The 25,185-nt window shown below is 39.6% G+C and overlaps 1 long non-coding RNA gene across 1 annotated transcript; it reads right to left on the bottom strand.

The window, feature by feature from the left end:
- Positions 1 to 381: 381 nt before the first annotated feature.
- On the bottom strand, positions 382 to 25,183 carry LOC138066835 (uncharacterized). The gene is made up of 6 exons (XR_011140380.1): positions 25,048 to 25,183; positions 21,736 to 21,939; positions 8,419 to 8,537; positions 7,459 to 7,670; positions 6,980 to 7,103; positions 382 to 1,847 (listed from the first exon to the last, which is right to left on the bottom strand). It is a non-coding gene; the product is annotated as an uncharacterized lncRNA (long non-coding RNA).
- Positions 25,184 to 25,185: the final 2 nt, after the last annotated feature.

Genomic DNA, 25,185 nt, shown 5'->3' with positions numbered 1-25,185 from the left:
CAGAGAGAGAAATTCTGACTATTACTTATTTACATAAACTTGGATTTAGTAGCATGGCTCTAGAATTGTCTTTTAAGAGTGTTTTCCTTGGAAACAAATAGAGTAGCCCCAGTTACCATCCTAGCATATTCATTTATACCTAACCGCATTGCATTTTCCAAGCAAGACACGACTTTGCTCAAAGAATGTGTTCACGCATGCACACACATACATAAACATTCACTTGTGCAGTCATACATACACAGTTCACAAGGATGTTTGACCCAGGGATAAGCTCCAGCATAACTGGCTTCCGGCATTAATTTTTATTGCAGTCAATAATCAATACTACACACATTGTGGCTGATGTCACCACAATGCAAAAATGTCACCCTTTCTTCTGATAGGTCAAATCTTGGAGAAAGTCATGCTTGCTGCCCGTCAGCTCATCATCAGTGAATTTCCATATCCTTCTTTTGATGTGCCTAACTCACAGAACAAAGTACAGAATATACCAAGGTAATTAAAAATTAATGGAGTGCAATATATAATCAGTTCTACTGTGTGACTTAGCAATTTGAGAACTACCGGTTAGATACATTTTGGTTGCTTCTGTTTCTTTCTATTCTTTTTCTCAAGGGTTTAAATAGCATCCGTGCGGACTGCATTAGAATCTGACTTCTCTCTCTCCTAAATCATATCCTGTTCTAGGGCTTGCTGGAAACCTTCTATAGAAAAAACTAAGGTACACATTTTTACTCTTAGTCCAGTACAATTCAGTTCACAGCAGCACAGTTCCCATACTGTGTTCCAAGATACAAGTTTCTCTATATTATTTGCAAACTGTAGCTGAACATAAAAAGATTTTTATAACGTTCATCTCAGATTCATAGTCGTTATGTCATTAACTCTTCAGACAAAGTATAGTCTCTTTTTTGTTGAGACAAGCTCAAACTATAGAATATGCTGTAAATCTCAAAACAGTGTGTTTTCCTAACTGAGACAATATACTTCCCAAGCAATAGTTCAAGTCATTAAGGACAAATGGTAGATTTTGATTCAAACCTGAGTTCCAGTATTGGATGCTTTGATGAACCTCCCTTACCCTTAGTGATGCACTCATTAAGAGTACATCAGATGCTGTTTTAATATTAGAATTGACCTTTTCCTGCATACGTAAAGATATTTTTTATTGTTACAGCTGTAAAACTTCTATGTATAAACAAGGAAGAAATATTCTGTTATTGTGTGAAAGGCAATACACCAGTAAGTACATGAAGTACAGGCTAGAAATTGTCAGCCATGGATTTTAGGCAGATGATGGATTGCTGATGGGGACAGAATTGCTGCTGGGAGAAATTCAAAGAAAATTTGTCATTTGATATGATGAATAAAGAGCAGTTTGAGTGAAACTCCTAGTTGGTCTGCCTCGGAGCTGGATTCCATCATCCCCTTTGCCTTTTATTCCACATATGGCAATAAAGAGGAAAGGAAGGAACAAGAGAACAGGAGGAAAAAAAGACACCTCTTGTTAGTGTCAGGCAAACTTTTCATTCTGAAACACAAAAATGCTTAAAATCATCCATGGTTTGCTTTGCTTTATACAGCTCAAGAGTGAAATCTGGCAGGACCAGCAAACCATCTGCACAAGTTTTCCTCAACATTTCCAACGATGAATGAATCATTTCATGGCTGCTCTCAACTGTACCATTCCGCCTATCCAGATAAATAGGATGTCACAAGGCTCTGGCTACAGCATGACTAGATCCAACAGAGGGGTACCAGGTCCTTTAGCTTCCAAGTCCTTATAGGCAGCATTCAGCTTCTTTTATCTTCAAGTAGCATTAAAGAAGGTCATAGCGCTTGAACTGCAAACAGAAATAGAAAGACCTGAGAGAAAGGCCTACTTTATGGAGGGCTCTACCTCCACTACTCCCACCTTAGCGTGATATTTTCCAAAATTCTAGCTGAAATGATCCAAAGTAAAGCTACTCTGCTGCATCATCTAGTGACAATGAGAACTGCACCTCAGATAGTTGCTCTAATTAAAAATACTACCCCTTTCCAATAGCCTTATCTCTCATTAGGCACAAAGAGTGAAATCCCAATGCCTTTGAAGCCACAGGGAGCTTCCTGTTGTCTTTGGCGGGGTGAGGATGTCATTAGTGCTCCCTGAACACTTCCAACAGTGCTCGGGGAAGAAAAAAGTTCTCCAGATCTAGGTGGTTCTTACATGCTGCCTTTCCCGCCATGGCATGACCATTCTGTGCAGAAATGAGACTGAACCCAAAGTCCAGATTGAAATGAAAACCTCTCTAAAATCCTGCGTTGCCTAGCTCCTAGGTTTTGCTTTGGGACCACTTCTAACCCTGAGTCTCAGTAATTACAGTTCATTTCACCCTGCCCATTATATTAGGCCTGATACCAGTTTTAAACCAGGAAATCTATTTTACTGAAAGCACTTTACCATCAAATTGAGACACACAAAGTACTCATGCTTGGGTGGAGGTCTGCATATTTGTAACTTTGATACTGTAGCTTCCTTGAAACATATAATGTCCCTAGTTAGAGCTAATTGCTTTTTTACTGTTTAATATTTGGCTATGTACAATGGAAAGTCCTTGAAATTATATATTATTTGTTTCTGAAAATTACATTAATTTATTCTACAGATAGTTGGATTCGCTAACTTTCTCTGGTCATAGCATCAGGACAGCTTTGGCGATGACAGGGCCATCAGGTAAACTGTACAATTTATAAGACCTATGTAATAACATTTAGTTAACATATTTCACTATTAATTTTGTTCAGTTTATTAATTAGGATATGTCCGTCATAAATACACCATTTCTTTAATAATCTATTCTACAAATTTTGCCAAGCATGTAAAACACATTACTTGACAACGATGGTTTCATCATTTGCCTGGCACTAGAAGTGACATACACTGGGGATTAGCTAGATGGCACTAGTGCATACTTATGCATTACCACACAGATGGGACTGTTTATAACATGATACTTGTTGGTTGAATTTCCTGGGATGTAATTGTTCAGCAGGAGCTTGATGGTGCTATTGCTCTGTACTAATTACAGCACTGTTGTTAAGGAAGGGCAACCATATTTAAATCTTCTTTAGTGTTTCACCCTTGGTTCCCTCAGTTTGTGAACTATATTTTAAGTTAGTTACATGTTAATTATAGGAGGAGAGGATCCTAGTACTCAGATATTGCAAGCCCATGGCTAAGTGCTGATTGTTAGTATAGCTTTTATGCATTTTAAAATAACCAACACATTATGAAAGTTTTGGCTCTAAATCATTTTTCCACACCTAGAGTAGATCTGAAAGTAGAAAGAGTAGCACTCTTGGTTCTGTGATGCTCTAAGCTTGTCACAGAAGCAATATTGAGTTCCCCAAAGGTTTCCTCTTTTTTCTATTGATAGAAGTGAATCTTCTAAAAGATATTAGCTCTCTCATCAACCCAAGCCTCTCCCATAGCAGAAAGAAATGTATTTCCTCAATTTAAACAGAGACAATGAATCTACTAACTTAAGTTTTACTGTGCCACTTTACATGGGATTGTAATGATGTCTTCAAGCACTGATTAGAACAGTTGGCACTAACTTCAGTTATCTATCACGGCTAGGGAAAATATAAAAATGCATATAACATCTGTATGCAATGGTAGTACCTATGCTGGGTGTCTCTCTGTCACTTCTGCTATCTGGAGAAAGGGATTGCCTTTGTATGCATTTGTACAGCATTTGCTAAACTTTGTCCTGACTAGGCCCTCTGGGAACTAGAGGTATATACATGACTATGCAATAACAATAAGTCATCATTCAAATTCAACATGTGGAGAAAATGGTTATTGCATAACCTACACGAGTGATTACTGCTGAATGCAGTTCTAACTGCATGGAAAACTGCATTCAAGACAAATCCTTAGACAGGCTTGTAAAATAATTCACTTCCTATTCCGCAAAATAGCCTTTGCACCATTCTCATGCATAAGAACTTAACTGAATTTTAAGGAGGTTGGAATTACAAATCTGTGAGATATACTCCTAAATGCATGGAGTGATTTCGCAATAGGAATATGTCTGGGTGGGAGATGGAGGAGGAAGCAGGTTCAGTTGCCAGCTTCCTGTTGAAGAAGGGACGCACAGCTGCTTGTTCTATCGAGCTGCAATATTTGGGTAACAAAAGTTTGGAAAAAAAATCAACACTTGTTGATGTTCCCATTATTGCACGCTCACATCTCAGAAACTACTGTCTGCACGTCCCCCAAGCCCCCCTCTGACTCCTTCACTACCAGCCAGTCATGAAGCCATGTTCTGGGATCTCTTAGGAAGCAATGTACCTGCTACAGCAGATGATACGAGATAGTGGGAAATCAGAGATCATTTCTCAAAGAAAGAAACTTGTTAACAGCAGAGTCTACTCTCCGAATGAGAAGAGAAATAGCTAGTAAGAGGGCAGCAAACTAATTATTTGCATATTTGAATACATGCATTGGGGTGATCTTCTCTGGGGTACAGCCTTAGATGGTAAACCCACATAACTATACTCCTTGTCCATGCCCTCAGGATCTTGTATTTTGAATACTGCAAAATCCTTTCCTTTTAACTTTGCCAAAGGCAAGCTTACTTCATGAAGCTGCTACAAGGCTCTCAACTGTACTATTTCTCTCTTTGCATTCCTTTCTGGGTTTCTTCAGATGTATTCATTTTCAGGGCTGTTTACTTACAATCCCTCCCCATCTCTCCTTCATTCAACCTCTAAAAGTCAATTCTTGCCTCTAGCCCGTGACGCTAATTTCAATCTCCTGTTCCTTCATTTTGGAATAAGCATCTCTGCTTTTTCCCCAAGCTATCCCTCACACCTGGGAGCGTCCCTCCATAACTTTCCGCGGAGGTGCTTCTGCAAAGCTGCCTCCTCTTGTGAATGAGAGACTTCACACAGGTAATAAATTACACAAAGTAAACTACAAAACATTCTGTGATTTATCAGAGTGATAAGAAGAATTTTAACTGAAATTATACTGTATGGATATCAGAGCTGAAATCCAATCTATAAAGTCACCATCTTGGGTGCTACTGTTATGATTCTGCCTGTCCATATACTACAGTATTATCAAATAATGACATGTTGGTAGGCTGAAGGCTGTTTCACTTGGATAACCACATGTAATCTACCATTTTTATAAGAGTAGTAAATCTAATCTACTTCTGGTAACTTATATGGAAAAAGGAAGGGTGACTTAGGCAATGACACTCATGTCCTACAGGGCTCACATGGATATGGTAAAAACCTGCAAATCAAGTCTTCAGTGGACTTTGTTACTGGATTAACATCAGTGTATCATCGGTCTGACTTATCAGGTACTGTAAACGGAGGAAAGCTAAAAAAGTGTAGTCTCTCTGCATCACATAGAACTATTTCCTTCAGTCAGAAGAGATTAAGAATTACCAAAGAATAAATCTATAAAAGGAATAATTGTCTTCAAATGGTTATTATACAAAGGAGGAGAACACAATGCCTGTGCATATGCGGATTTTCAAGAGCCTGATTATGAGACTATAACATTATCATATGTAGAGAAAAAGCATGTGAAGCTTAAGTGTTCACAAATGTGTTTCTACTCTGAGCAGTGCTTGGTGTCAGATCCTATGTAAGGATTGCCAGAGCGTTAAACTTATCACAATCAGTGAGGAAACATTTTTCAATTTTTGGATTTCTATCTTGTGTTAGAAGATGATGTCATAGATCTAGAAAGTCAGTCCAAGATTCCTTGATAATTATAGTGTATTACAATACTCATGAGAGAGACACCAACCCAGTATGAAGATTATTTAAGAGGTCTGCTGTGGTACATGGATATGCCTGTTGGGAAACTAAATTTTTCCAAGGGCTAAATGGACAAGATTTTCTTCTGGGGGGTCTGTCATCTTAAACCCAATCCAGTTCACACTGTCACAGTCACTCAGGCATGCAGGTCAACGGATGTAATCACTTCATGTTCTTTTCTGGGACTTACCTCAAAAAGTGCCAAATTTGCTCTAAACTATGCAACACTAGGGGAACTCCTGCAGGCATTATTATATAATAGCTTCAGTTTGCTTGGACAACTGGGTCTAAGTCTTGTTTTCACTCAGTTAAAGTCGGACTGTTAGAAATTAGCACTCCCTTTCTGCAGTCCCCTCTGTAACTGTAGATACTTCACACTAGGGCTTAGATATTGTGCTCAGATTCATGAAGTAAAGTCTGAAATGACAATTGCATTAGTAATAAGGCCATTAAAAAAATCTTTGTCATTAAAAAGAAATCCTTCACTTCTGTCAAGGTCACTGCAGATGTGTTACATTGCAAAACTCATCGTCTCCTAACGGTAATATTGTTGTCAACAAACTGCAATTTGCAGAACCTTAAAATACTGCTGTAGATCTCTTGTGCTTTCCTCATAATTGATAAGTCAGAGGGAGATGATATTGAAGCAATTCACTGTATGAAAACTCTACACTGTATATGCGAAGCAATTCAAAGAGGCTATTGAGCTGTAACCTATGTCACCAAGAATATATTCCTTCTTAGAAGTGTTGTTTTCTTTTGTGTTTTTGGGGGATGAATAATGCCTATATCTTAACCAACGCTTATGTTTTGTGTCATCTAGAGTTAAAGTAAATCTGATGCTTAAGAGATACTGTGGTTCTACCACTGTGGAGGATATACCCAACTCCTCTTGAGCCGTACAAAAGGTGAGAATGCGTCTCCCCTCACCATGGGTGGAAGAATCATTGTGTTTAGAAATAGATTTTCCTCTGTGAAGGACTCCTAATTCCCTTCCCATTCTCCTGCACACCTACAGGTACCTCTACTGGTTTTCAGTGCCCCTCTTCTCCCCTGAAGCAATAATCGGCCCTACTGAATTCCTTGTCGTTCACATCTTGTATCTTTGTCTGCATAATGTGCTGTTGTGTAAATGTATCTGCTGCCTCACCTTCTGTCAATTTCTCCTACCAGCTCCAGGACATGATGTCCATCCCCTCTGGTCTCAGCAAACACTTGAGAGACGTGTTTCTCCAAAGTTCCTGGCCAGTCCACAGTTTCCTTTTTCCTTGTCCCTGTCATCGCACACACAGAGTGATTACTGAAGCCTTCCCTCACTGTTAGACCATTGTCCCACATCCCCACTGGAGTCTGCAGTCTGATTGCTAAGGTACATCCACAGCCCTCTAAATGTCCCCTCATACAATTTTCTCCATCTTAGAATGTTGCTACTGTACATAATACTAGAGAATAAATGTCAGTTACCTTAACTTTACCAGGAAATAGATTACAAATTTAGAGCTAGTTTTTCTGAAAGAAGCCCTGTGTTCAGTCATTTCAGGGCCTCCATTTACATATTCACTACAGGATGAGGAACGTGTCTGCACATGTGAGTATACAATGTGAAAGGTATGCATTTTTAAAGCCTACCTGAGCTCTCCCTCTTTTTCTTTTCACAAAATAGACTGCAATATTCTTCAAAATTTGAATTTGACGACTGCAAAACAATTCACAGTTCTTTTCTGAACTACACACAGGCTGTCCACATAATTTAGACACAACAGCTGGCCTACATGCGTGAACAAATAACAGATCTTGTTCTGCTTTCCAAAGGTCGCTTTGCTTCATACATGATTGGGCTGCTGAATTAAAAGATATAATTTAATCAGTATTTAATACTTGCTATACCTATAAATCAATCTATACTTAAGGAGTTTGATATTCATTTTGAATTACTTTAGAATTCACTAGGTAATTAGGATGAACTGTAGCAGTAAAAGGTGATCTCTTGCTTTACTTCAATGCCTATTTTGCTTAGCTCCCCATTCACGCTGTGTAGTCCAGTAGAAAGGTCAGTGGATGAGGATTTAGGAGCCAGCTTACCACAGGGTCATCTCACTGTCCCTGTGCCTTTGCTGCCCTTTGCACTGTCTAGGCGGACTAGTGAAGACTTTAGTGGGTGCCTGGCTCTCCTTTTTGCCTTTGCTAGAAACTTCAGAGCAAAAGAGATCTCAACTATGTGTTTGCATAGTGTTTTGTACAAAGAACAAACTGATCAGAACTGGCAACTAGCTGCCATAAAATACAAGACAATAATCTATTTCCCACGCCACTTCACAGTCACACAGTACAGATACCATGCTGGAGATGCAGGAACGAAAAATCAGCTAACTAATCTGAAACTATTTAAATAAAACCACATTTTAAATAAAAAAGATGTGATCAATTCTCATATTGTACATTCTCCTGGTTTTAGGGGTTGGCTAATGGATTCTGACACAACTGAAAAACTTCTGTTTATTTAGCATGTATAGAGCAGCCTCATGAGAATAATTATTACAAGCTATAACATCACCGATATTGGTTGATCCTTGTCATTTCATCACACACCTCTCACCGCATGACGTTTTGCTGGCGACGTCCCATCTCATAATGTTCCATCCCTGATGTACAATTTCCTGCTGGATGGGAGAAGTCTGCGCTGGGACAATATTTCATTCTCCATTATTCTGTTCAAAAGAGGAACATTTTGGGTCATTTTAGCCTTCTTACTTCAAGAGGTGCATGCAGCAATAGGGCTAAAATACTGAGCCGTGATCTGTTGTCCTAAACAATGCAGCACTTGGTGAAGGAAACAGCATCATCTGCTTTTTACACTGTGATCCTGGAAACCTACTGACTTACAGTATACACGATTAAAGACTGTCCAATAGTCAATTTTTTCTGGGTTACTACTAGTTTATTTGCCTCAGGGACAGAAAATAACTGTGCTCCTGTCACATTATAAAATCTCTCAAAAGACTCCTGGGTAGTTTGAGTTTTTTTGTTTTTGGCTTTTTTTTTTTTAGTTAGGATTCTATATGCCTACCTAAGGTGTTAAAGATTCATCTTGCTTTTTGCTAAGCCTTTTGCCTGACAAAAGAGCACTGCTATTCAGACTGCAAACTGCAGCTGTTGGTAAGTCAACCCTCTAGTGGCCACATCCAACACAGAGTTTACAGCAAGTTACACAAAAGCAAGTTTCTGCATTTTTTTTTGTTTGTTTGTCTGGCAATAAGAAAAGTCATATTCATGTTTAAATGCAGTGCTACCTAAATTAAGATAATGGGGGAAATACAGTATTGTTTAGTTTCCCAGTCATAAAAGTATTGTAAACATTAGAGTTGGATTGATGCACTTCTTGATGACTTGAAGTGGTTTTCATAAATGAAGTCCAAATATGTAATAGCTGCTCTCAATTTTCTATGAGAAGATTTATTCAAAAATAAATCTAGCTAAGGGGAAAAAAAAAGAGACAGATTTGAAAGCTGAATTATTGCCAAGAACTGAAACATTGAGGCAGCCAGTCTCTTTTGAGACAGCTGCAACATTTCATGGTGTAAAGTCAGCGAATTTCCACAGGCCCTGCTGCCAGAGACCACAAAATGGTTTCAAACAACGGCTCACTTCATGATATTTTTGTTTTTTAAAAAAAAGTGTCCTTGTGCTGCTGAGTGGGCAGTGTGCACTAACTTAGCAGATTAATGAAAATGTTTCACTGGCACAAGATTTTGATTGCCCCAGTGCAAAATTGCTTGCAGATTGGAAAACAGCATGTTTCATTTCAAACTCATTCTCTTCCCATACATTAGCACTTGTCAATGTAGCCATTAAGCACAGTCAGTGCAGAAATTTAATTACAAAACCATTTATTTTATTGAAAGAAAAATAAACCCAAGCTACCTCAAATGCATTAGGTGGGTTCAAAACATGTTCGGCTGATAACACCCAAGGGTAGAGAGGCTGCTGTAAGAATAATGTTCCTTTCATGTGTGGTGGGGACTCAATATTAGAAACAGCTGCCTATAAGTCATTCTTTATTTAAGTTCTATTATGAATTAAAGAACAACTGATTTAATGAAGGAACTTTTTATATCTGAAGTCACTCAGCTGTGGTATTCATTCTGTCATCCTTTAAGAAAAAGGTTAAATTTTAAATGATAAGTAGGTGAACAGAATGATACATTTTGCTGAATATATATATACTTTTTGCTCATGTTAGCCTTTTGTTCTCCTAATGCTTCAAGAATGTAAGGTCTGCAGTATTAAAGGAAGTAACAAAAATGTGCTAAACACATCAAAAAGTAGAAAATCTGTATCTTATTTATGCCACAGAGTTCTATGCTCTGCATGTCTTATAGGCATTTGGAAAGGCCCAGGAATAAGGATCTCTAACTAAATGATAGATGTAGGTCAAGCAGCACTCTGATGTCATGGTACATATTGCCTCTGTCTCACTGCTAATGAGCTGCCAATAACAGGTCTGTTTTACTGTTCTGCTTGAAGAAGAAAAAAAAGGAGTTATAACCTTAGCGGTTTGGACCGATTTGTCAATTTAAAGTACTTTTTTTTTTTTCTGTCTGAGATACCTACCCACAATTTCTTGCAGACTTACACTTACGTAGTCCACCCAGTTGAAGAGCCTAGAAGAGGGAGATGTGCGTGTTCAGCAACACCCTCGGCTGCATGGCAGTCAGCAAGATCGCTGCTGCTATGGGGAAAACTGCAGTGCAAAGAGAAAGACTACTGGTGACACTATATTCACTGCAGTGAAAGTGGAAAGCTTCCTCCACACCAACATCCTGTGCCCAAAGCGTCAAAGCGTGTGTGTGTGCAGGGGCTAGAGGTGGCTGTGGAGTCCTCATATCCTTGACAGCCAGTACCCTTACACATCAGTTTGATCAATCCCTGACTTAAGCAAGTACAAAACCAGATGCTTTTCATGGATATAAAGGCATTTCATACAGGCAAAATACCTCACGTTGTATCTTCCTATGCTAGCCAAGAGTATGCTCTCATGTTCAGTAGCATTTCCTTTTACTAACGGAATTAACTGTTAGACATACACCTTTACATTTTAGATAATTTCCCTGGAAGCATCTGCTTTCATTTTTCTGAGCTTGCCATAAACTGAGCCATCAGAGGAATTCCCTAGATTTGTTGACTTTAGTCAACAAAGTCTTTAGCTATATCCATGCAGCTCTTCTGTCCATCAACTGAAGTGTCAATCAGCGCTCCATGTTCGTCATTAACGAGAAGGATGCAAAACCTCCTTTCCCATACCCAAAATTGCAGCACCACCAGTCCTCCAGGAGAAAACAGCACAGCAAAAATACAGTCACCCCTACACAAAAAAGGACTGGTCACCTTCAACATTAAGACATTCTTCCAACTTTTTCTCCTTCTTCTCTGACTTCTGGTCAGTCAGAGGGAAGACACTGATGTCAGTGAAGTTAAAAATGGAGGTAATGTATCAGCTTCTGTACATTCGAGTCTATTTTCTGTTTAGAAAAGCTGTGTGAAGAGGCATACACAATACCGATTCACACATACAACCACGCACAAGCTACAAAACCGATAACAGCATAAAACACTCAAAAGAGAGCCATTTCATGCCTGAATTAGGGCATTCTTTATCCTTGGATTTTACATTTGTTAATTAGATACATTTTCTCTCTCCATTCCACTAAGAGAATTGCCACAAAAAATAGTCTGAAAACCTAGGATATCTTAGACTTGGCCTTCCATCCTGCTATTGTATGTACATATATCAGGGTGAAAAAAATCCCACAGAAATTTGGAAAAAAAAAACCAAACAGATTTTGGTTTCTGAGTTGAAATCTTATAGCAAGGGAGCCAATAGGGGGAAACAAATCCCATTAAAATATACACGAGGGATGAGGTCTGAGGGAAAGCTAATGCCAGCTTACCCCAGGGATTTTCCTGGGAGGTTAGGAAACATGCTGCTTTTTGTAGACATCCTGGAACATCACATCTCACTTCATAAAACTGCCCTAGCACCATGTCCTCCTCTGTTGTCCCCATGTTCAGCACCAGGGAGAGGCTGAGCGTTGCAGCTCTCCCATCTGATACCCCCTTCAAACACGCTCTGCAGCAACAATTGCTTTTTTTTTTTGGGGGGGGGGTTATTCAGTATAAAAAGTTCACAGGACCTGTTTAAATATTAATTTCAAAGAGTGCTGAAAAGGTAGCTGGAGCCCAGGATGCCACAAAAGAGGTTTGTAAAATACAAACAAACAGACAAAAACTCAAAACAAATACCTCTTCTGAGGACAGGTTTTGCCTACAGAAGTTTCATCTTTGTGGACTAGTTGAGGTCTGAAACAAAGAAAATGGTTGCCTGGAAGTCAGATGTGAAAGACAGCTGGATAATAACTGAAATGTATATCATTAATGCAAAACCATTTCTGGAGAATAGGGCAATTTAATCCATTCCCCTACTTTCTAGTACCTCTCCACTTCAACTTTTTCTGAACCATCCCAAATATATGCCTGTCTAGACTACCACTGACTATGTCCACTTAAAGCAACACCGCCGTCTCTCTTGGTGTCTTATTCTACTGCCTTAGTATCTTTCCAATCTTCTATTCTAAAACAGAAGTTCAAACATTTAGTTTTGCTTTGAGCAAATCTTTTCTTACTCACCTCTGTAAAGATAAGTTACAAAAGCTTTCCTTTTTAGAGTCTGAATGTATTTCTTTGCTAATGTGCCTAGACACACACATTTGCCCACTTGAAGGGATTTGAAAATTTCTATTATTAGTATCTGAATTTCTCACAAACTTTCACAGAAACTCATAGTCCACCTCTGAGGTAGAGAAATCTCACTCCCATTTTACAGATGAAGAAAGAAAACGGAGTAAAGTGAAATTATATGATTTTCCCAGATCTGGAAGTCTATAGAAAAGTCAGAGGCTGCACTAGGTTCCCTGGACTATCTTTTTCTCCAACAGCTCAGAAGGGATTTGGAGTAGGAGTTATCCTAGATTTACAAGAGAAGCAGCCTCTGTTATCCTACATTTGGATACTCCCTGTGGTACTATAGTTCCTGTGTTCAATCCCTATTCAAGACTCACAACAGCAAAGTAAGCCTCTTATTGAGAGTCATTACAGTAACTGGAAGCAAGCTCAGGTAGATCACGTCTTTTAATGTACTGACATTCCTGGTTCTACAACTCCATTTTTGTCTACCCTACACCACTGGTTTTCAGTTCCTTCAATGGAATGCAAGAGGCAAAACAGAACAAGAAAATCCAGAAAAGAATAACTGGGAAGCATTTTTTTGTTCCCTTAAAGAAAACACAATATAATAAACTAGTACTAAGCAGAAGCACATACATAATGTGCACATATCTACAGCAACAGGACAGCCTAGAAGCTAATTCTGCAGTCTGAGGAGAATAATCTGTTTGCTCTTAATGCAATAAGGAATAAAAGAAACAAACACAATAATAATAATAATACTTAAAGGAGAGTATAAAGATGGGAAGAATTACCACGGTAAAAAGAAAAATCTTCTTTGCCAGTGCATAGGGAAAAAATTATCAGAAAGAAGGAACTTTAGGATGCTGATCTACTGCATAAACCACTCGCAGCTACCTATGCCTTCATACAAAACCTAGGTGTATTTAAGACTAGCTGCTTAGCCTGCATAAAAAATGTGAGTCTTGCCACAGTAGACTATCTTAGCATAGAGGCCTTAGCCAGAAGAACTGGCTGCCCTGCCAGGAGAAGAAAACATGAGGTGGAAGATGCTTTAAATTTCAGTGAAGTAACTGCAATATCAGCTTCAGCCTGTTTGTCGTTAAAGTGTTCCCTCTGACCAATTCAAAGAGCAAGGATTGGTATATCACCTTCATGAGGCTAACTTTATTAGTCTCTGGCAAAATAAGCTTCACACTTAAATCCACTGTGTCCGGCAAATAGTCAACCTTGGAGAAGAATCCCTCAAACATAACAAGAAAGAGCTGCCCACTGTGGCACCAGACTTCAACACATCACCTTTCACAATGTGTGCTATGCTGTACCTGTAAAACGCTTCACTCAGTTGAAAAAAAATAAAAATTCAAGACAGAGTGAGTGTAAACATATTCCCATAGCACATACTGTAGGGACAAGCGGACAAATACTTGACTACATGAGTTTCACAGCTCACTGGGTGTCATTCCAAAAAGCATCTGTCACCGCTGCTGGCAATGAATTTTGAAAACAACTGCATTTTGGATCTCAGAGTTTAACAAGATCACACAGCCGTCAACAAACTATCAAAGCCTAAAGACCTAGCAAATGTATGCTTTACCTTTCCAGATCCTTTTCTTGGTTATATTATCAGTGGCAGGAGTGACAATGTTGTTAGAATGGTGTTAGATGGCAAATTCACACATAAGTCTGACTTGTCAAATCAGCAGTTTGTGTCTAAACTTTCGCAAGACTTTCTTAAGAGTCATTTCTTCTTTTTTTCATACTGAACGTGTTCTGCTTGAGGTTTATAAACTTCCATGCATTTCAGTAATTCTGGAAGAGTATGTTCAGGATTAGAAAAAAGTAGTATGTCTTGCAAGAAAAACAGAACCCCCTAGCTACCTCAATGCAGAGATATAGGAAATGTGGTTTTTAGTAGCTCCAAATTTGGGGAGTAAAAGATGGCCTCTTCATTCCACTGGGAATTTGGCTGCAATAGCACCAGGATTTATTCCTACCTGCATATTACTGTTAGATGTCAGAAACTATTGTACCAGGGGCCATATTAATGCATAATAAGATAGCATCCCACGTACTAAAGAATGTCAGGTTTAAAAAGAAGAAGGGGTGGGAAAGAACAAAGGCACAGAGAGGTAAATTAATTGACCTGAGTTCAGTGGCAGAAACAGAACCCAGATTTCTCTCTCTGGAGTTCATTCCTCCAGAATATACTACTTCTGCCGTACAGGCCCATGTAAGGGCTGTAACTGAACCGTGCTGGGAAGGAACAGTCCCCAGACGGAGGTAAGCAGAAAAATTAGGATTTCACCATGAGCAGAAATACTGCCCTAGAGTTGTTTAAGTTTACTATCAAGAAGAAAAAAGAAATTCATCATTTTATATTCATTTGAATAGCATCTGTATTTATCCTTACTTGCATACTATCAGAAAATTTTGTTGGGAAATAGTCAAGATCAGAGTCACTGCTTTTCCTAAGAATAGACTAGGTGAAATATATACATTTTTTATCCCAAAGATCCATTCTACCTTATCAGTTGCATTACATCAGTTCAAAGAAGAGAACTAGGTCAAATGTACGCTAGAGACTTCTGCTGATAAAAGCGTATTAGCACGGAGTGTAAAGTGATGTGATATCTTATCATCTTGGCCATACTGCAGAAGGCCTCCTGGCTTTACACCAGAACTGACTGTATCACTCCAAGATGAAACTTTAGTATACCAGTACAAAGAAATCTTTTGTAGTTAAAGTTGTGTTCCCGTTAATGCTTTGACGCTGGAGTGGACTCATATTCCTGTGCTTGTAAAGCATTGGTAATGCCTCCTAGGAGGGAACCAACAGTAAAAGGTAGTCCTGCCCTTATGGCCTCCTGCAGAAATATAGGGAGCATCGTTGTTCCTGTCATCTGGTCTGCCTGACAACCCACAAAGCCGCTAGAAAAGCATAGCAGCGTATCCAATAAACTCCCAGCGAAGGTTTGTCCAACATAGATGGGACAATCCAGGCAGGACATCCAGTGAGTCTAACAATCAGGTGAATATAAAATGAGATCAGTTTCTTTCAGTGTTCAGATTAAGTGAATTTCCACATTGCTCACCTCTGGGGTATTTTGGCTCCAAAAGTGCAAAGCGTGACAAGGTCGCACTTTGGTACCAGTGTAGGAGAAAAGAAAGAAGGAATTGAAAAGTCTGAGGAAATGGCACGGCACATTGGATTCATTCTTACTCAAAAACATTTCCTTGCTGCAAGCATTGCTACTAGGTGACACAATTAAGGGCAATCCAAGGACTGTGAAACTACACACACTTACACACATCTCTGTGCAAAAGATTTATTTTGGTTGCTAATGTCTCTTCTCTTACCCACAATGTGTTCTGTTTGATCTGGATTTTAGGCCCAGCTGGGAATTCAAACATACTATTAGAGCATATCTTCGCAAATACTGTTGTACTAACACCGGTTTCTACCTTATGAATAGGAAAAATATAAAACCTGAATCATCTTTCCACCATATGAGTCAGAAGCACATCCCTTTTAAATATAGAACAGAGAATATAGCCAGCTTTGTTCAAGTCTCTTCTACCTAGGCTGTGAGGTATTATTGCCCATTTAAAATATGCTGATGTTAACAAAGAAAAAAGATTAAATCACGTACTGGAGGACACAAGGTTTTCTTCCTCTTAGCAGCTGTATAGCACGTTAACACTTCTGTTTTTCTAAGAAGCTGTCTACATTTATTAGTGTTCTTTTGCTAAATTACTATACAAAAACTATATTAATAAAGAACAACCTTTGCAGAAATGAAAATGATGTTCACCATAATTAGCTAATGATGCTTTTTTCTACCTCTGTGCTAGGATCTGTAGCTTAGATTATACAAAATGCTCTAGAGGAGGGTAGTAAATTGTTGTTCTCTCTATGGATTTACGAGATCAATCTTGGTAATTTGTTAGTTACAGTGTATGTAATATGATATTATTACTCATGTTACACAAGAGGATTACATGGCTTACTAAATAAAGCAGTGGTGTTTACGTTAGGGACCCTACTTCCTTCCAGACTGATGCCTAGACAAGTGAAATTAGGTTGGTGATCTCAGTCTTAGGACCATCTCTGGTGAATATAGACTCAGATCCCCAAATGACTAAACACAACTTAGTCAATCACTCATCTCCATATGCTAGACCGTAACACCTGGATTCCAGATTGTTAAACACTTTTTATTCATCAGCTGTTGAAACATACCAATGTGTGGTTTTCAGTGCAAGATTTACCAAGTCCCAAATTTGTACCTACGCCTCCGTAAGTTTATTAGGGGCCTGTGAAACACTACTCAGGTTATATAAAGGCACATTCAACTAGCAGGATTCGTATTTTGCTGCTGGAAACTCTGTCCATATTTTACCTTTGACAAACAGAGGGAGGAGATATTGTTATTACTGTGTAGGATGGTTGATATAAATCATAGAGAACCGAGGGTAGAAAGAGCTATTAAAATTGCAGTGCAGCTTCAGTCCAACTTTGTTCTTTACAACACTTTCATTCTTGCTTTGATAGTTTGCTGTTCAGCCTAAAATCCCTTTCCCTGATTTTGCCTCTCACACTTTAAATTATTTTTCTCCGTCCACAAAATTTGCCCTTTTCAACTATTTGCAGATAGTTATCTGCCATAGATATCTCACCTCTCTTCCCTGTGATTAACTTTAACACTATTTTCTGAGCTCTGTCTAACATTTGAATACATTTCAGGTGAAGCTGGTCCTACAATTGAACCAGATGTTCCAGATGTAACTGATTAAAAAAACCCAATATTTTTACCTAGGATCAAATTGTTAATATTTATCTTCCTTATTTTTCCTTTCTAAAACTTTTAAATAAATTTCATATTGATTAAAAGAACTGCACTGACAGCTCTGAAGCTTGCCAGTCTCTGTTTATCCACAGAAAGCAAAGCTCAGCACCGCTCTGTCAATCTCGATCAGCCCTGACCAGGAAAGACCATCTCTATGGCTGAAAAACTTGTATTTATGTAAAGTCGGCCTAACCACAGACCCCTCAACACCGATAATTTTTGATGACCCTCAAGCATCTACCTTTCCTTTGCATTGTAAACTTAGTGAGGAAATGAACAGAGGTCAGATTTTCAAATATACTTAGGTATTCAGAATGAAATTGGGCAGCTAGAACAAGAGCTGACCTTAATGTCACACTAATTTCCATACCCATCAACCATTTCTCCAGGAAGCCTGTCTGACTGACTCCCAGCAGTAAGCCAGAGTAAACCAGAGAGCCCAACTGAACCTCTGTGAGCCTCTTGAGGTCAATCCCACCTTTGCTTGTGCACCTTCTCCTCTGCCCTGCAATATGGTAGACTGAAGCCCAGGAAGCGTGTTGGTACCAGTCCCACAATATCCTTCTTCCTGATTTAGGACTTATGCCTGCCTCATTTCCTGAAAGCTTTTGAGGGGACAAAGCTGGGAGGATAGATGAGCAGTCCATCTGCTAGCTCCAAGGGCTCCCCATGTAACAGCCATACCTGCCTCAGACTGGTTGAGGACCCCCACATTGAAAACTCTAATAATAAATGCGCCCTAAATCCAAACAGTAGGAATTTAGGATGTAATTTCTTACAGTTGTTTGAAAAAAATCTACTGCATTCCTTGCAGTAGCCTTTTTAGGTTTCTGTAGGTTTCTGAAGAACCTCGCTCCATGGTACAACTGAAATAATACATAAATAAATAATAACGAGCACTCAGACAATCTTAAGCCTCTACTGAGAGAGGCAACAAGGGTACCATTTGTCTGGGCAACTGCACTTTTCAGGTAAGACTGATTTAACTACTAGGAACAGAGCTGCGACTGCCTTTTAAGTGGACATCTGTGTCTATAAATCACTAACTTCTGGTTATTGTTGACCAAGACTACTTAAAAAAAACAACCTAGAGGTGAAAGTATTCGCATCTCATTACCAAGTTCCAAAAGCCACTTAAGTCCCTTCACCACAAATACTGTAGCTGCAATGCAATGTAATATACACACAACTCTAACCAGTAGTTTTAGAAGCCTTGGTTTGGCTTTGCTTTTTGAAAGGACACAGGCATGCTAATACATAAGGGCTGGATAATTTCAGGGATGTTTTCTGCATTTCTGCTGCAGTTAAAATAGAACTAAAATTTGCTATAATTTAGACAAGAAGTGGAAGCAATCGTTAGGCAAAAGAATTCTGTGACTAGGCCGTACTGCAGGAGTCATTCTAGTACATGACAGCTGCTGTCACCATAATATTTCCCCACAATTGCCAGACAGCACACAGAGCAGATGCTGGAAGGTGGAGGGATGCTGAGGAGGAGCTGGCAGTCCTGAAACTGCACAAGGTGACCCTGAGCCAAAGGAGGTTATCTGGCCTTCTGTCGCCCCACTCCCTTCCACCATCTCAAGATGGTGACACCATCAAGACCTGCCTCAAGAACTGCCTCAGAGGGCATGGTCCTGGTAGCAGGCAGGAGAGACCTGCCAGGCTGCTCCCAGGAGAGGCAGCCAGACGCTGAGAGGAGCCCCGCTTTACCCGTCCCTGAGCAGTTAGCATGTGGATCCTGTGGAAAGCCATGGAGGTGCTCAGTGACCCCTGAATAAAACAACCATAATTGTAGCCCTTGGCAGCCCGGACTCAAGATGAGACTTGCACTGCTGCAAGGCAAGCGCAGTGCTGGACCACTTCCTTTGGCAGCCAGGGGTGTGCAAGAAGTCCCTGATCCATGACGTGAACGTCTCAGTCCTGCTGGGCCTCTTACTTTCTACCGTCTGATGGATGGCTGGGGGAATACAAACCCACTTCCCATACCACGAGGGTGGCTAAGATACAACAGAAGCAATTTCCCACTGTTATTTACGCACACAGTGATTTCTCCCAGAGTAGTTCCCATTTGCTTCAAGTCAGATAGCGAGCAGAGGAGGAACAAAGTCAGTCTCCCAGAATTAGTGGTGTAAAAGGATTACTGTTCATGCAGAAGAGAGGTGGGAGTGAGAGTGATGGTGACTGGGAGTGCTACCTTTTAGCTTTCTATAGGGGACCAATGGCACTGTATAATTATTCAACTGAAGCTCATAACAAAACTTATAAATACAATATAAGTGTAGTTGCATCCATTCCAGACTTTTTAACACAAGTTCAGTCTTTCCTCCTCAGTTCACAGGTACAAACGCCTCTGGCCTTCTGGAAGTGACTAGAGCAGAACTGACTTGCTAGTTTTTACCCTAAGAAACTGTTGGTAGCCTACAGGTAGAAATCAAAAGCATGTCAGTTGAGATTTGGGTAAAATAAAGAGTTGTACAGCATTAAGGCGGCTTAAGTGTTCAAATACACATCAGATCTGCAAATTAGCCTGGTCTTTGTACTTTTCTTGCTTTACCAAAAGATCTAGAGTGAAATTTGCCAGCCTGAGTTATTTCACCATCAATCACACGGACAGATGAGGCTTCAGGCACACACCTTCTGTTTTTTGAAATGGTTTCAAATTTTTCTGCAAAGAAAGAGGAGGCAGATACCAATTATTTAGAAACCACTAACAACAAACAGTGCACAGAAAACCAATTCAAATTATTTGATAAAGTACAAAAATGTACAAGTTTTTCTTTTTTTTTCTTCTGTAGTGCATTTGTGATTAAGATCTTATAAGCGGAAACATATATCAGAGCTCAGCCAGTAATATTTAAATAATCTGGTATTATCTTGATTATGAATTGTTGAGGGAAGCTTACATAGTGTGAAATTATCTACCACTTTGTTTTTAGATAATTGTTCAGTGAAAACTTCTGCATTAAATGGCTTGGCTTCTTAATTTTTCAACAAGCTGCAGGTCACAATCTGTGGCATCAAAGTCAATTTATAACACAAGTTTGTGCTTTGCTTCAGTGAAGAATATAAGAAGCTGATGTCGCCAAGATGGCAGAAATGCTTCAAATAGTGACACTCAAACATCTCTAAAGAGGGTTGTTTTGTTTTGTTTGTTTGTGTTTTTTTGTTTTTGATTTTTTTGTGACACCAGAGAAATACGTGTAGCCAAGACCTGGCAGGTGAAAAAAGAAGATCTTTTCTTCCAGCATACTTTCTTGTGAGGGCATCAGGAACCATTTTAGTCCTTGTAGCTTAAGACACTGGCACAAAGTCCCTTTAAACCAATGGGAGGATTTTCATTAACATCAGCAGGCATTTGCTGAGGAGCCAAAAGACTACGTGAGTTAAGTTTGCCAGCACTTGCTTGGCCCCTGGAACAAGAAACAGAAAATTGAGCAAGGCCAAGTCTAGGCTACAGGAAGAAACTAAATATTAGCTCAAAGGAGTGAAACCCATAACTGAACTTCCTATATCATCCCATCTGAGATCCTTTTGTAAGCTGCTGCCTTGGGATTTATTCAGATACTCATCTTTTAGAAGTGCAAGTAGCAGTATGCTCATTCTCCAAAAAATTATTAGCTGTTGTATCCCAGAACAGCAACTCCAGGTTCTGCTTTGTTTGGTTTTAGATAAAGACAGGAGTATCCCAAGTCCTGAGAGGGCCAATTTTTATGTCACAGGCCGTCCCTTATGGAATATTTCCAACTAAAACACTCAGCATTACTGATTCCTTTCTTGTCTCCCAGAGGGATCACAAGGAAGTATGCCACAGCAACACAATCCTTAGTAAAATTAGGTCTATAATAACATATTTTTTAAAAAGTTTTTTCCAATGGTTTGTTTGTATTCTCCCGCTGGGGAGAAAAAGAGAATGACTTGTCCCTCATGTTGAAGTCTCCAATAGCATGAATCCAATAAAAGTAGCATAAAATAGAGTGAATTTTTTTAAGGAGTGTTTTTCTGCCTTCTTTCCCTTGCCTGCTCTCCTAAGAGATTGTAAAAAGAGCACAAAGAGGAAAAAATGAAATTAGCTGGGGAGAAAGGGACAGGATTTCCAAGGTACTTTGCTCTCTCCAGCTCTACGCATAGTGACAGCCCCAAGTTAGCAGGCCACGGAGGTGGATTCCCCATATTCTCCCAGCCTGCCTGAAGCATATGTCAAAACACGTCTGTCAGAGTACCTCCTTGCTCGAAATGCAGCAAGTTCCCACCTCCCATATTTGCATAAAGCCAGCCATACCAGCCCCAACATGGGTCAGACCAGGCGGCTTACCATGAAACTGAAGGCCGAGCATAACCAGCAAGATCCACTTTCTCTCCTGTCCGCTCAGGAGGACAACCGAGCCCTGGAAGACTGCAAACTCCAAAATGCTAAACGTCTTCATAGTCAGCGAGCTTTTTTTTTTTTTCTCTGTGCTGTAGAGAAACCAGGTACTAGGCAATGCTTTCAATTCTGGGCCTGAGTGACACTTTAGGCCTGTTCAGGGACATAAAGGAGACTGTGCTGCAGCAGGATAAACTCTAAAACAGCAAGCAGGAGGGAACTGCATCTCTTAAAACTTTCAAAATGTGTAATTTTTTTAAGCACCTCTCCCCGCCACGCACATCAAAGAAATCCCCAACACTACCACACAGCTCTTCAGGAAGAAATGGAAATGATATTGTAATACATGAATATTATTAACATCGATGAATCTCAAAAGGAAACCATAGTTTGTAACGAAGTAGTTGCAAGTTACTTCAGGAACTGTGTAGCCTTAGTCTACTCTCAAAAATTACAATTAAGTTTTTGAAGTGGCAGTGGAGTTATTTTCAAAGATGTGACTGTTCAACACACATGAATAGGTGAAGGCTTGCCATATAAATTGTATCCTCATCTACCTGAGGAAAAGTGGTTGGTTTCCATTACGGAAAAATGAAGGAAGCAAAAATGTATAATTTAAAAACACACTTAATTAGCTGGGACAGATTTTAGTGCATGCAGATTACTGCCATTTTACTTGTAAAATATCTATCTTTACTAGCAACATATTTTATGGTTTTATTAAGAACTTCATGTTGTCTTTTCCTACTTAACTGCAAATAATTCTAACAAAAGGTTGGAAGTTTTCCAGTATAGCTAGTCAAAAAAAATAATATGTTTCCAAAACAGTTATTTTAGCAAAAATCTTAAATATCTCCGATCCAAATTCAATATTCAAGCAAAGCCCAACACATTGTGAAAATACCACTACACTTCCTTAATGCATGGAAATCTTCACCTGACAGGTTACTGTACAATAGTTTCCCCTTTTACAGATGGGCTCATTGGAAAAGCTCTGACTAAAGAGCATACTAGATGCCATCTGGCTGGAGAGCCTACCCACAGAGGCAGCTCTCATGCCTACAGAGTAGCAGAGGACTTCAAATCCAATCAAAATATTTACACTTTCAGACAAGGTATTTTAACTTTCTGACTAATATAAACAAATAAAATACTATAAAAAGCAAATACTTTTGCAAAAGAAATCTCACATCATCAGAATTAGAGCAGTATAAATGACTGAATTTTTGGCATATGAATCAAATGAAAATAGTAGTAGTATTAGTAATAATAATAATAATAAATTTTCAGTCTAACTACATTTATTAATTTATTTGTTGTGCTTATTATCACAAAATCAAACCACAAAATATCAAAATTTCCTGATCATTGAAAACACTGGGTTTTCATCAGCTATGTCTGTTGCATAGCTTCCACAGTCTGTTTTATATTTAATAACGCTAGCACAGTTCAGGAGAAGTGATTACAAAATATGGATAATTTAAAAAACTACTGTTGAAAACACCTTCTAGATGAACTCTGAACTTCCTGAGATGTAACCACTGGTGGTTAGTTTCAAATATACTGATTGGGGAAGAAATTCCTAAATCATGCCATTCATAAGAAATTAAAATTACTGGAAATGAGCCCAAGACAAATGTTTTATATTCAGATTCAAATCTAGATTTTGAAATCATGCAAGACTGTTAAGTCCAGTTAGTTATTAGTTCCTCATAAACTCCACTTGCAAGCAAGAATCCATTTTGTAAGCCTCCCAATATTCAGAGACATTGCTCTCAAATTATACATGTAGCACAAGCACAGAAATTATAGTTTCATTCCAAATTAACTCTATGGAATAATTTGGGTACAATGAACAAACGCAAGTTCCAAAGATAGAAGACCAGAGCCCATGAAACACACCGTTGATAATACTTAAGGAGCTCCCTTTGAAACGTACAGTAGGACACCCGATTTTTTTTGCTCTCTAGTCCTCATGATGGCGCACAGGAAGGTTTGCTTGTGTTTTAGAAGTTAATCAACCTTTTGAGACAATAACTCTAAAGCAAAGTGTTACCTGGTGTGCCAGGAATGTCCTGTTTTCTTATGTGAGGAGCCTGCCAAGGCTCTGCACTACAATCATATGCATTTCGTAACCATTCACTATTATCAGCTTCTCAGTTTCATCTCTTGGATCAGCAGCAGTTTCTTAAAAGTATTTATTTTCTTTACTAACTCAAATGGGTGCTGTCGCAGCACGTTGGATGGTAGTGGTGGATGAGTGCACTGGAGCAGCATGGAGCCTTGCCTCCCTCCACCCCCACAAAAAGGCACAGCCATGAGGGGCTCGGCCGCTCGCCCTCGCCGAGGGACAGGCATTCACTTCCTCGTAGTAGGCTGGCTTCACCTCTCCTCTCTGGCCAACCGCTGCTGCCAAGGACTGTTCCCATCCTGTATGGATTGCAAAGGAGCTGCCCAGGGCAAATCAAACTATGCCAGGCTGCATCACACAGCAGCCATCTCCATAGCATTTTTCCCAAGGATGGATGACTTCACTGCCACGTAACAAGAAGGGAAATTCTCCTCCCTCCCCTTTTTGCTGCAAAAAGGACTGGATTAGGCCAAATGGACCCTGCAAGCTCTATATCGGGGTGGGGAAACCTTTCCTAGCACAGCTGCAGAAGAGGACTGCTGTGGGTCTGCTTGCAAGTGCCGGCGTGGCTGCTGGAGTGAGGTCGTGTCTGCACTAGGGAGCTTCTGCTCCACCAGCTGTACTGGCAGGGTTGTCTCAACAGCATTAGCAGAGAGACAATTGGATGTTGCCAGAAGGTGCTCTCCCACCACCACCTTCACACTGCCTGTTCATGGCTGAATTAATCAGAGCATTTCTACCAGAAACCTTGTCAATACAGCTACGTAAGGCAAGACAAATTGTTATTTTGCACTTAAAGTCGATTGTTTTGCCAGCCAAATTTCTAAATGTGAATGAGACCTTAGGAAGGGGTAATTCAAAGGGGTAATTACGAAGGGATCTCTCCTGAACTGAGAACAATCTAGGGCTGAGTGGCCTTGCCATCTCCTCTCCTTCTGAGCTGTGAGTTTCGTGCTATACCCTAAGAGTGTCCCTCAGGGCCTCTGTCCTTACCTCTCCCAACATGCAGAGAACAAATTGCCCAGACACGGCTTGTGGCACACAAGACCTCAGCAGGCAAAGAGAAACTTCCTACATTTCCAAGAGCTTCTGCACACAACACTTCAAAGGTTAGAAACTCTTTGTCTTACCACTTTAGACTGATGCCTGTCACCGCTGAGTGCTCTCCATGCAGCATCAATTAGTAATAGCCAAAATCTCTAGTGACTCCATAGAGACTGATTTCTTCCTCTTCTGAAATACCGTCAAGGTTTTCTCATCAAAGGATT

Source organism: Struthio camelus, chromosome 3 (assembly GCF_040807025.1).
Source record: "Struthio camelus isolate bStrCam1 chromosome 3, bStrCam1.hap1, whole genome shotgun sequence".
Lineage (NCBI taxonomy): Eukaryota > Metazoa > Chordata > Aves > Struthioniformes > Struthionidae > Struthio > Struthio camelus.
This window is presented reverse-complemented; position numbering and strand designations above follow the sequence as displayed.